Source organism: Alosa pseudoharengus, unplaced genomic scaffold (assembly GCF_046254945.1).
Source record: "Alosa pseudoharengus isolate Yale_2024_CS ecotype anadromous, Long Island Sound unplaced genomic scaffold, YU_APseudo_1.1 YU_APseudo_1.1_scf_8, whole genome shotgun sequence".
NCBI lineage: Eukaryota > Metazoa > Chordata > Actinopteri > Clupeiformes > Clupeidae > Alosa > Alosa pseudoharengus.
In genome coordinates this window covers 5,710,105-5,719,898 of record NW_027468870.1, presented here as the reverse complement: position 1 = coordinate 5,719,898, position 9,794 = coordinate 5,710,105, and the positions used below count along the sequence as shown (strand labels likewise).

The window sequence follows — 9,794 nt, the reverse complement described above, 5'->3', positions numbered from 1 at the left end:
TGCAGAAGCAGCTCCGCTGAACCCATAGGACCTTTAGGAACAGCTCCGCCAAGGTTCAGGACCCATCTTCCAGTCGTTCTGACGACTGCTCCCTCCTTCCCCCCTTTTCCCCCTCCCCTTTCCATTCCGGGAGCCACGTCCGTACTGCACGCCTCAACTCACGAAGCATCATTTCGAAGATTCACCTCGCTACCTCCCCATCTCTCTTACGAGTTAGCGAGCACCTGGTCTCAGCCGGCGCCGATAGCGACAGCATGTGTATATGTGTGCACCGCCATCTACAGGCCAATAAGTGTACAGTCACTAAATGTACACATAACCTAAATTTTTAAAGACCCCCCCATGGATGAAATTCTACGAAACTTTGCATACCCCCAGAGAATGCCAGGTCAATCTGAATGATATTGCATTTTTATTTTTTACCGGGGGGGTGCAAATCACAAATGAGTGATTATGGGCCAGGTTGATGTGGGCCCTTGAGACCAACATACCATAAAAAATTCTTCATCCTCAGTGCCACGGTTCAGGTAGTTATTTAGGAAAAACTGCATTTTTTGGGTTTCGGGGGGCCCCAGCGCGGTGGGGGAGTGCCCCCCGGGGACCAAACAAAATTTTTCCGTAAAAGTCTAGTGGGGCTACATACCCACCAAATTTCATGTGCCCCGGTGTTTCGGTGTCCCGGGTATCGTTGACCAAAAATTCAGGAAGTAAATGACGGGAAGAGAAAAAAAAAAAATAAAAAAAAATAAAAAAAAACTTTGACAATCCCTATATGACCGCTTCGCTAGCGGCGGTCATAATATCAGTGTACCATTCTAAAGAGTTTGAAGCCGTTATTTTATGTTGAATTAAACTTGTAATGCTGTAATTAGAGGCGTTTGAGTGAAGGTGTTTATTTCCCGCTATAGTGAGTGGGAAACGTATCACTTAGCCCCCTACCATCTTCTGAGAACAATCATGCCGTGCTCACCAGCATCATTGTGGTATGTGGTGAACAAACAGTTGGCATGCTCAGACAGCACGTATCACATAGCAACAGAGCTGCCACTCACCATGCTCAACAACTATTTTCTGGTTGACTGTCTACATGACTGTTAAAGCTTCCAATAGAGGATTAGTGATGGAACAAATAATAGATTTCCTTTGAAAAACCTTTACTGTATACTTCACTTGGACATAACGTTCTTCTTTAACAAGTATTACACATATCAAGCAGTGGTTGTTATGACTAAATACAAACTAATAGTAAAATAAATGGTTGTTCAGCTGAAATGGTTGTCGAGTACAATGCATCATTTGTGTGAATGTGAATGTGTGTGCTTATCCTGTAGAGCAATTCAGTTACTAGGTTCATGGTGAATCTTCAGAGAGTCTGGACAGCAGAGCAGAGAAGCAATTGAGCAGACTGGACAAAATAGCAAAGCATTATGGGCCGGCTTGCTACAGAAACTCCTTATGGAACATTAAAATTGGGCTGTGGGGAATCTCATTAAAGCCAAACTCATTGGAAGAGGTGACTAAAACATTTTACACTAGTCACTATCTTTTGTTTGTTTAAAAAATGTCCTCCGAAATCTAATACACTGTGTAGGTCATTAATAAATAATAATAATGATGATGGAAGAAAATAAGAATAAAGATATCTGCACACACATCTTCTGCTCCCAGTGTAGTTTAATGTGTACAATGTGTCGACCGCTACGGGCTTCGTCAGGTACATTAAACTACACTTGTACGTGTGGAGTGTGTATTGTTTTGAGTCACGACTTCCTCTCTACTTTCCAATCGCCCGATTACTTTTCTGTCCCACACTCATCACTGCATAACAACCACTTTGGTCACTGAAAAGCGCTAATGACCGCATCCTGCTTCAACCACTGACTGGCTTCTGTGAGTGGCTTGCAGAAGCTGCTGCAACTCTTTGTTGTAGTGCAACTTGTATGTTTGCTTATCTCTGTGTGTAGAAAAATACGTTGAGAGACAAATTTTCTTTTGATGTGATGGTCATAAGATTTGGACAGAAAGATTCTGACAGAAATCAAAAACATAACATAGGCTATATCCATGCATAGATCTTCATATCTAATCACGCATCAGTAGCCTAACTTGATTGTACACACATATTTTAACTAACCCTAACCCTAACTCTAACCCTAATCGTATCCCTAAACCTAAACCTAACCCTAATTTGTCATGACAAAAACCGAATGACACTTTTTAAAAAATTTTACATTTTGAATTAACTTATTTTCATAAATGTTTATGCCTTGTTTATAATGTTTAAGACATATTTATGACTAAAGAGTAAAGTGTAACCAAATGAATTTATATCAGAAGCATGCTAAATGCTACTTCAATCAAAGAAAAGTGAACTGTGTCAGTGAACTTCCTGAGAAGGCAAGAGTAGTGAAAAGCAGACCTATATTTACACATAACACATTGATGGAAGGCAAGAGTAGTGAAAAGCAGGCCTATATTTACACATAACGCATTGATGGATGGCAAGAGTAGTGAAAAGCAGGCCTATATTTACACATAACACATTGATGGAAGGCAAGAGTAGTGAAAAGCAGACCTATATTTACACATAACACATTGATGGAAGGCAAGAGTAGTGAAAAGCAGGCCTATATTTACACATAACGCATTGATGGAAGGCAAGAGTAGTGAAAAGCAGGCCTATATTTACACATAACACATTGATGGAAGGCAAGAGTAGTGAAAAGCAGGCCTATATTTACACATAACGCATTGATGGAAGGCAAGAGTAGTGAAAAGCAGGCCTATATTTACACATAATGCATTGATGGAAGGCAAGAGTAGTGAAAAGCAGGCCTATATTTACACATAACGCATTGATGGAAGGCAAGAGTAGTGAAAAGCAGGCCTATATTTACACATAACGCATTGATGGAAGGCAAGAGTAGTGAAAAGCAGGCCTATATTTACACATAACACATTGATGGAAGGCAAGAGTAGTGAAAAGCAGGCCTATATTTACACATAACACATTGATGGATGGCAATTTTGAGATGCCTGTCAGTGTTTTGACCACATTAACAATCCAATGTCTGATATTGGTATGATAAGAACATGTCAAGGTTGTGATGCTGACAATACTCACAAGGGACGGGAAAGCTCTTCTCACGACAGCTCTTCAGGATGACGACAGCGCTGCAACGTTGGAAACATTGATCGTAGTTTTATTCAATTGCGTCGAAGTCCGGAATCATTCAGAGTAAACATTGGTCTAGTCCCAGGTAGCAAAAATTGTGCGGGCCGAAAGCGGCCCGATTAAGGCGAAAACACTCGGCCGATCCTCGGCATGAATCTAGGTCCGATTGCTCTGCGAGCACTCGGCTGTGACGCGGCCCTATTGCGGAACGCCGAGTGAGATGACGTAAAGCCCCCGCCCCCAATCCAGTTCCTTGGGTTTATTTTAATTTTATTGATTTCCATTCGTGTCAAGTTAATACCAGAATCGCTAAACAGCCGTTCTTTATAGGCTACAAGATAAACTGAAAATACAAATACAAGTAGACAGTTTTCATGTTTAAAACATTTTTTTTATTATTATTGGAGCACACTTAAGTGTGACACCCTATGATGTCTGCCGGTTTGCCCTCTGGCTTCGGCCACCATCCTTGTCACAGGCCAGCTGCAGCCATCTGGTGATGAGGAGCTCTATCTCCTTTTCGGAGGAATCTTTGGTTAGGGCATTCCGGCGGACTGCATCTGAGAAAAACACAAGAAGAGGGCAGCATGATCATGTGATGTATACTCAGTGTAGCACTTATGTCACTGCAACCGCACCACCTTGCAGTTATCACTTGTGTCACTGCAATCACCACATTGCAGTTATCCAGTACTGACCACACTTTTCAAAATGAGCCTTTTGAATGCAGGCTTTTGGTTGGCCCCACTCCAATTAATGAGTCTCGCCAGCGAGGTGTTCATGGCTCTTGAATGTCAATATATACGTGAACACATCTAAAAAGCTATCCCCCTGGCATTGATAAGTCAAACACGTCTGAATTTAATTGCAAACAATAGCCTATGCAAATACAAGATCTATGCAGAAGGCTAGACAGACTTGCTCATTGTTTGCAATTAACTTCAGATATGTCTGGTCTATCAATGCCAAGGGAATCCCTTCTCAGGGACGTTGGGGTAGGCTGCGGTAACAGCCCAGCTAGTCAATGTTAGCTACCTTGAGCTAAATGGTGTTGTTAGCTGGATGCGTTCGCTCCATAAAAGTACAACTAAGCCAGCTAACTTTTTGTTCCACTTTATTTTCTTCCACAGGTCAAAGACCGTGCTCGTAAAAAACACGAAAATTGCATCCAAGCTGCGAAGAACCCATGAGCTAACAACACCCCAGCTAGTCAATGTTAGTTACCCTGAGCTAAACAGCTAGCTACGTTCGCGCCTTAAAAGCCGGAGACACTTTCATATATATTTTCCCCAACTTGCACTACTTTACTCAGGCAGGCATGATAAAGAATTTTAGGTTGTTGTCCTAATTAATAATTATTAATTGCATTGCATTTCTGAATTCTTTCTTCTCGTTTCATCTGGAGGATAGACGAAGAAACCTCATGAACAAAGTTTAAACGGATCGATAATAATCAATATTTAATCAGCAATAATTCGAAATATGTAGAGTTAATGTAAAATGTTAAGGAAACTCAATTGTTAATGCTTTTTAAGGAAATGTTAGACAAGACTTACCTCAAGTTCACCGTTTTCGCAGTCTGCTCCCATCCAAAGTTTTCGAGTCTTCTCTCATCCAAAGTTGTAAACGTCACTCCAGTGACGTGCTTCTTGACGCTTGCTGCAGTTGAAATCGGCTGAATACGGGTAAAAACGGTCTGAGCCGAGCGCCCAGAGTTTAACAGCAATCACCGGTCAATGCTGGTAAAAAATTGAATTGGCCAGTAAAATGAGTTGCACACTCAGTTGCTAACAAAACGTTGTACATGTAGGCTACCCACCCCATCCCAAGTAAACACAGGATTAGTCTGCATGTTAAAAAATATATGGGCCAGTAAAAACTATATAAGATAGGCTATTAGATAGGATAAGATAAGATAGTAGCCTACTTTATTCATCCCGAAGGAAATTCAAGAAAATATATATTTTGGCTGGCATTTTGTTTCTATCACCCATTATTGGTAGATGACCCAAAAGTAAAAAAAAAAAAAAGTTGTAGGTGCGGTAGCATGGCTGCCTGCAGGTGGCAAAATGACCTGGCCCAATTGCGTTTACCACGACTCAGCCGATGCCGCGACGCAGCCGACAGCGCCGCAGGTTTTACGGAAGCGGCCCGCTCCTACTTGCTAGCTGGGGTGTTATCCAATTGCGTGCAGTGAGATTTTTAAATGCATGCTTGGTGCCGCCCCTCGAGTTGGGCCATTACATTGTTCGTGGCCAGACCCTTAATCTTTTTAGATTTTCCAGGCTAATATTCTGCTAGGTTTTTAGTAAAACATGGTTTAGTGGAATGCCTGTTCTATACAGTCTCGCGTGCAAGCAGATTCCTTCAAATGCGCCGCTGACTATCAAAATACCGATGCGCTGTTTGCTGTTAAAGGGAATGACAGATGTAATTTTTATTGCAGATGTATTACAGATGTAATTTTTTAATTAAATATACATTTCTAGGGGGGCGCTGTGGTGCAACAGGCTACAGCGCCTATACCATGAATGGGTCCAAGAGCCCACAGGGACCCAGGTTCGAATCTGGCCTGCGGTCATGTCCCGATCCCACCCCATCTCTCTCTCCCACTCCTTCCTGTCTATCTTCACTGTCCTATCCAAATAAAGGCAAAAAGCCCCCCCCCCAAAAAAAAAAAAAATATATATAAAAACATGCTTTAGGGGGGAGAGCAGGTTCCTGTTAATGAGGATGATGTTGAGAACAGGGTTTTAAAATATATATAAATTGCTATATGTTGTACTGAACTGGCATCTCCTGTCACTTTCTTCCCTCAAATACCACATAATCCAGTGGCGCACCTCACTACACGTGGGGTGGCTGCTACGGTCCCTCACACTTGTAGTAAAATTTCCTATATAATATTTCTGACCACCTAAATACGTTTAAGTCTGCATAAGTCTGCATTGATACCCTCCCCTTGGGGCCCTAGTAATCAGTACTGGTTTTACCCCCAGTCCGACGCCCCGGATGTAGTAAAAGTTATTAAAAAATGTTTGTTTTCTGACCACCTGAAAAGGTATGGAAAAGGTCAATGATACACCTGTATTTATTAGTGAAGATCAAATGAAGGTGATTTGCCACTGTCACCTCCTGCGTGTCTCTGAGAACAATGCTCAGCCACATCCGCTGGTCTGGGTGTTTGTGGTGAAGACGTAGTCTGCTTGCACACTGACTAGTAACAACTGAGCTGTCGCCCACCATGCTCAACCAACACACTCTAGCTGATACACAACGCAAGTTTTTGAGCAATGTTTCAGGCCCATGTTCCTAGGTATTGTGGTTCTGGCATGTTCCCATTGATATTGGCCAACATTTCTTTCTAAAGAACTTTAATCATCAGTAGGAACATTTTCATCCAATCAGAACACATGGAACTGGTTATGTGGTTGCACAGTAACATTGCTCAAATAGTTGCCCCATGCCCCTGCACTCTATGGGACTGGAGTGATGGATATGAATCATGACTGTTGAAGCAACCTCAGAATTGGTATTAATCCCTTGTCATTTTTTAGTATATACTGTAACCATGTAGCCTAATTTGTCAGGGTGTAGGGCATGGAAATCTCTTGAACAGCCCTGGCCATTGGAAAATGAGGCTTAAGGAACTACTAGTGTGTTTGACTATAAGGGTCACATTTCTGTATGGAACACCAAAGTTATATAGAACACACCAAGCACTCCATGCATGCAATATCAATGTACCGTGAGGAGTTTGAAGCCGTCATTTTGTTGAATTAAACTATGTTGTGTTGCTTAATTGTAATTAGAGTTATAATTAGAATTAGAATTAGAGATGTTTGAATGTGTTTCCGGCTTAGTGCGTGGGAAACGTGTCACCTAGCCACCTACCTTCTTCTGAGAACAATCTTCCTTTGGTCACCATGCAACATCAGTACTGCGTGTTTGTGGTGAACAAGCAGTTTGCATGCTCAGACAGCACGTTTCCCTGACCATAACAGCGATCTGTGACCTGTCCCCCACCATGCTCGACAAATAGTTTCCCTCCATGGACTGCCTACATGACTGATAATGCTTCCGATAGAGGAGTAATGATGGAACAAACAATAGATTTCCTTTGTCTTTTTGAATCTTTACTGTACAATTCACTTCAACATAACTTTGTTCTTTAACAAGTAGTACACATATCAAGCAGTGGTTGTTATGACTAAATACAAATTAATAGCACAGAAAACAATAACAAAGAACATAAGTGGGACATCTTTGTGTCAACTGAAATGGTTGTTGAGTATTATACGCGGCTGATAAAGCATTTACTGTAGGCTGCAATGCATCGCGCATCGCGCATCCCACCCTATTTCTCTCTCCCACCTACTTCCTGTCTCACTCTTCACTGTCCTATGGAAATAAAGCCAAAAAGCCCCAAAATATACTTAAAAAACAGCAAGGCATTATTAAAGATAAAAAAAAAAACTCAATTCCTGCAGTTCATTTGCGCCCCACCTGTCATGTCTCCATTCCCCACTAGTGAGGCCTGTCCCACACTTTGAGAACCACTGAGTTACTGAAATGTGCTGAAGTTGGTCAAGTTGGTACATAAACTCCTTTCAAAATGGACAGGTAAGTGACTCACACACTTGATTACAATATACACGTGATGTTTACTGCCCTCATACTGACACTTTCCTTGTCCTTTAGACTCGAATTTACAATCCACAATGTGAAACTGTCTTTCACTTTTCATCATGTCTCTGATGTCTTCATGATGATAAGACATTCCATCTCCATTACAGACTGCTTTCACTTCCTCTTCAGGGGCTAGTATGAAAGTATTTATTTTTTTGCACGTTTTTGTTGTATTGAAGACTTTCCTCTCATTTATAACTTGAGTGCATTGGTCTTTAGTCATGTTACCTATAATGTGTTGGTCAACAAACTTCTTGTATCGCTGGCGTGGATTCAGTCTTGGTCTTCTTCCCATGTCTAGGCTCAGTCCAGAGACAAACAGCAGGATCACCAGCAGACCTGGCAGAAGCCGCATGTTCATGATGAGTCTTCAGAGACCCTGGACAGGACAGCAGAGAAGAGTGCTAGCAAACACTTAAACTGACTGGACAACTGGCCTGATCATTCACTTTGCTTAGCTTGATTGTTTTATACTTGTCACTTTGGTTATTCAATTGCAGGTTAACATGTTTATGCCTTGATAACATGTTTGTTCTCTTAATCAAACAAAGCAAATTCACTCAACTTTTTACTCCTATCTTATTGTTACACAGGTGTCCAAAACACTTCATAGATACACATTAATATTAGAGTCGAACTCACAAGCAGCTCACTGCAAGCAGACCTTGTCCCTTCTCCTGGAGCTGAGCAGAATGGGCGTCTCTATGCTTCAGGGGGCTTTAAACTATCACACAGCAGGAAATGGTTGGGTTGACAGTGGCTTCAGGTCTGGCCTCAAAATGAATAAAGCAGACCCCTCCCCCAACACACACACACACACACACACACACACACAAACACATGTACACACACACATACACAGGGGTTAAAGTAGGGGGGGACGGGGAGGAACGCAGTTCCGCCACCTCAGATAAATTAATAATAAATATATTTTTTCATGCCAACACAGATTTTTAGATTTTTCATGCCACCTCAGATAAATTAATAATAAATATATTTTTTCATGCCAACACAGATTTTTATACGGTCAATATAATCTGTATATTGCAGATTTATAGGAAAACTTGCTTGATTTACCACATAACTAAATAAACTTAGATGCATAAATGCATTTCTATCAAGAGAATGAAAAATGTTACTTAAAGCAAGAACAGCCGCCATTGAACCTCCTGGAGAATAAAACAAAGTAGCAATCGGTGATTGTCGGGGTCCAAGCATCTGGCAAGAAGTGCCCTTTAGCAGAATTTAGCACGCCCTATTAACTAAATTGTACAGAATTTGGTGTGCTTCCATAGAATGTAGTATTAATTGTGTGTATCAAATTTGAATAGGATTGGACCTTTACAAGATACGATATAGGTAATATAATTATTGGTTACACTTTACTTGACCGTATCGACATAAGAGTGACATGACACTGTCATGAACATGTCATAAACAAGTCATAAACGTTTATGACATATAGATAGATACTTTATTGATCCCCAAGGGGAAATTCAAGAACGTAACGCTTATGTTATTAAGTGACATTCGGTTTTTGTCATAACAATTTAGGATTAGGGTTAGGTTTAAGGTTAGGGATAGGGTTAGGATTAGGGTAAGAGATTAGGGTTAGGATTCATGTGTCATGACAGTGCCATGTCACTCTTATGTCGCTACTGTCAAGTAAAGTGTTACCGAATTATTATAGGCCACGTCCCTAAACTGGATTGATGCGTAACTTTCAGACAGAGCAACAAATAAAAAATTGAAAAAGCCAACGTGTTCAGCTTGGTCTGAAGATGATGGGTAGGCCTATCATGTTTCCTTCCTTGGTCCATTAAACCCAAGAATGAAAGGTTAATGAAAAGCATCCAGGTAGTTATGGCGTATTTTATCAGTAGGCTACTGTTTTGTGACTTTTAATAGTCAATGTAGTAGGCTACAGGGG

The 9,794-nt window shown here is 41.1% G+C and overlaps 2 long non-coding RNA genes across 4 annotated transcripts; both read right to left on the bottom strand.

Moving 5' to 3' along the window:
- Nucleotides 1–3,130: 3,130 nt before the first annotated feature.
- Nucleotides 3,131–8,595, bottom strand: LOC143112005 (uncharacterized). 2 transcript variants are annotated; one of them, XR_012984651.1, is made up of 3 exons: nt 8,507–8,595; nt 8,093–8,243; nt 3,131–3,174 (listed from the first exon to the last, which is right to left on the bottom strand). It is a non-coding gene; the product is annotated as an uncharacterized LOC143112005 (long non-coding RNA). The 2 variants fall into 2 exon arrangements; XR_012984650.1 differs by lacking the exon at nt 3,131–3,174 and adding an exon at nt 7,914–7,996.
- Nucleotides 3,269–5,343, bottom strand: LOC143111918 (uncharacterized). Of its 2 annotated transcripts, none has more exons than XR_012984637.1 (3): nt 5,250–5,343; nt 4,732–4,914; nt 3,269–3,735 (listed from the first exon to the last, which is right to left on the bottom strand). It is a non-coding gene; the product is annotated as an uncharacterized LOC143111918 (long non-coding RNA). The 2 variants fall into 2 exon arrangements; XR_012984638.1 differs by having other exon boundaries at nt 5,269–5,333.
- Nucleotides 8,596–9,794: the final 1,199 nt, after the last annotated feature.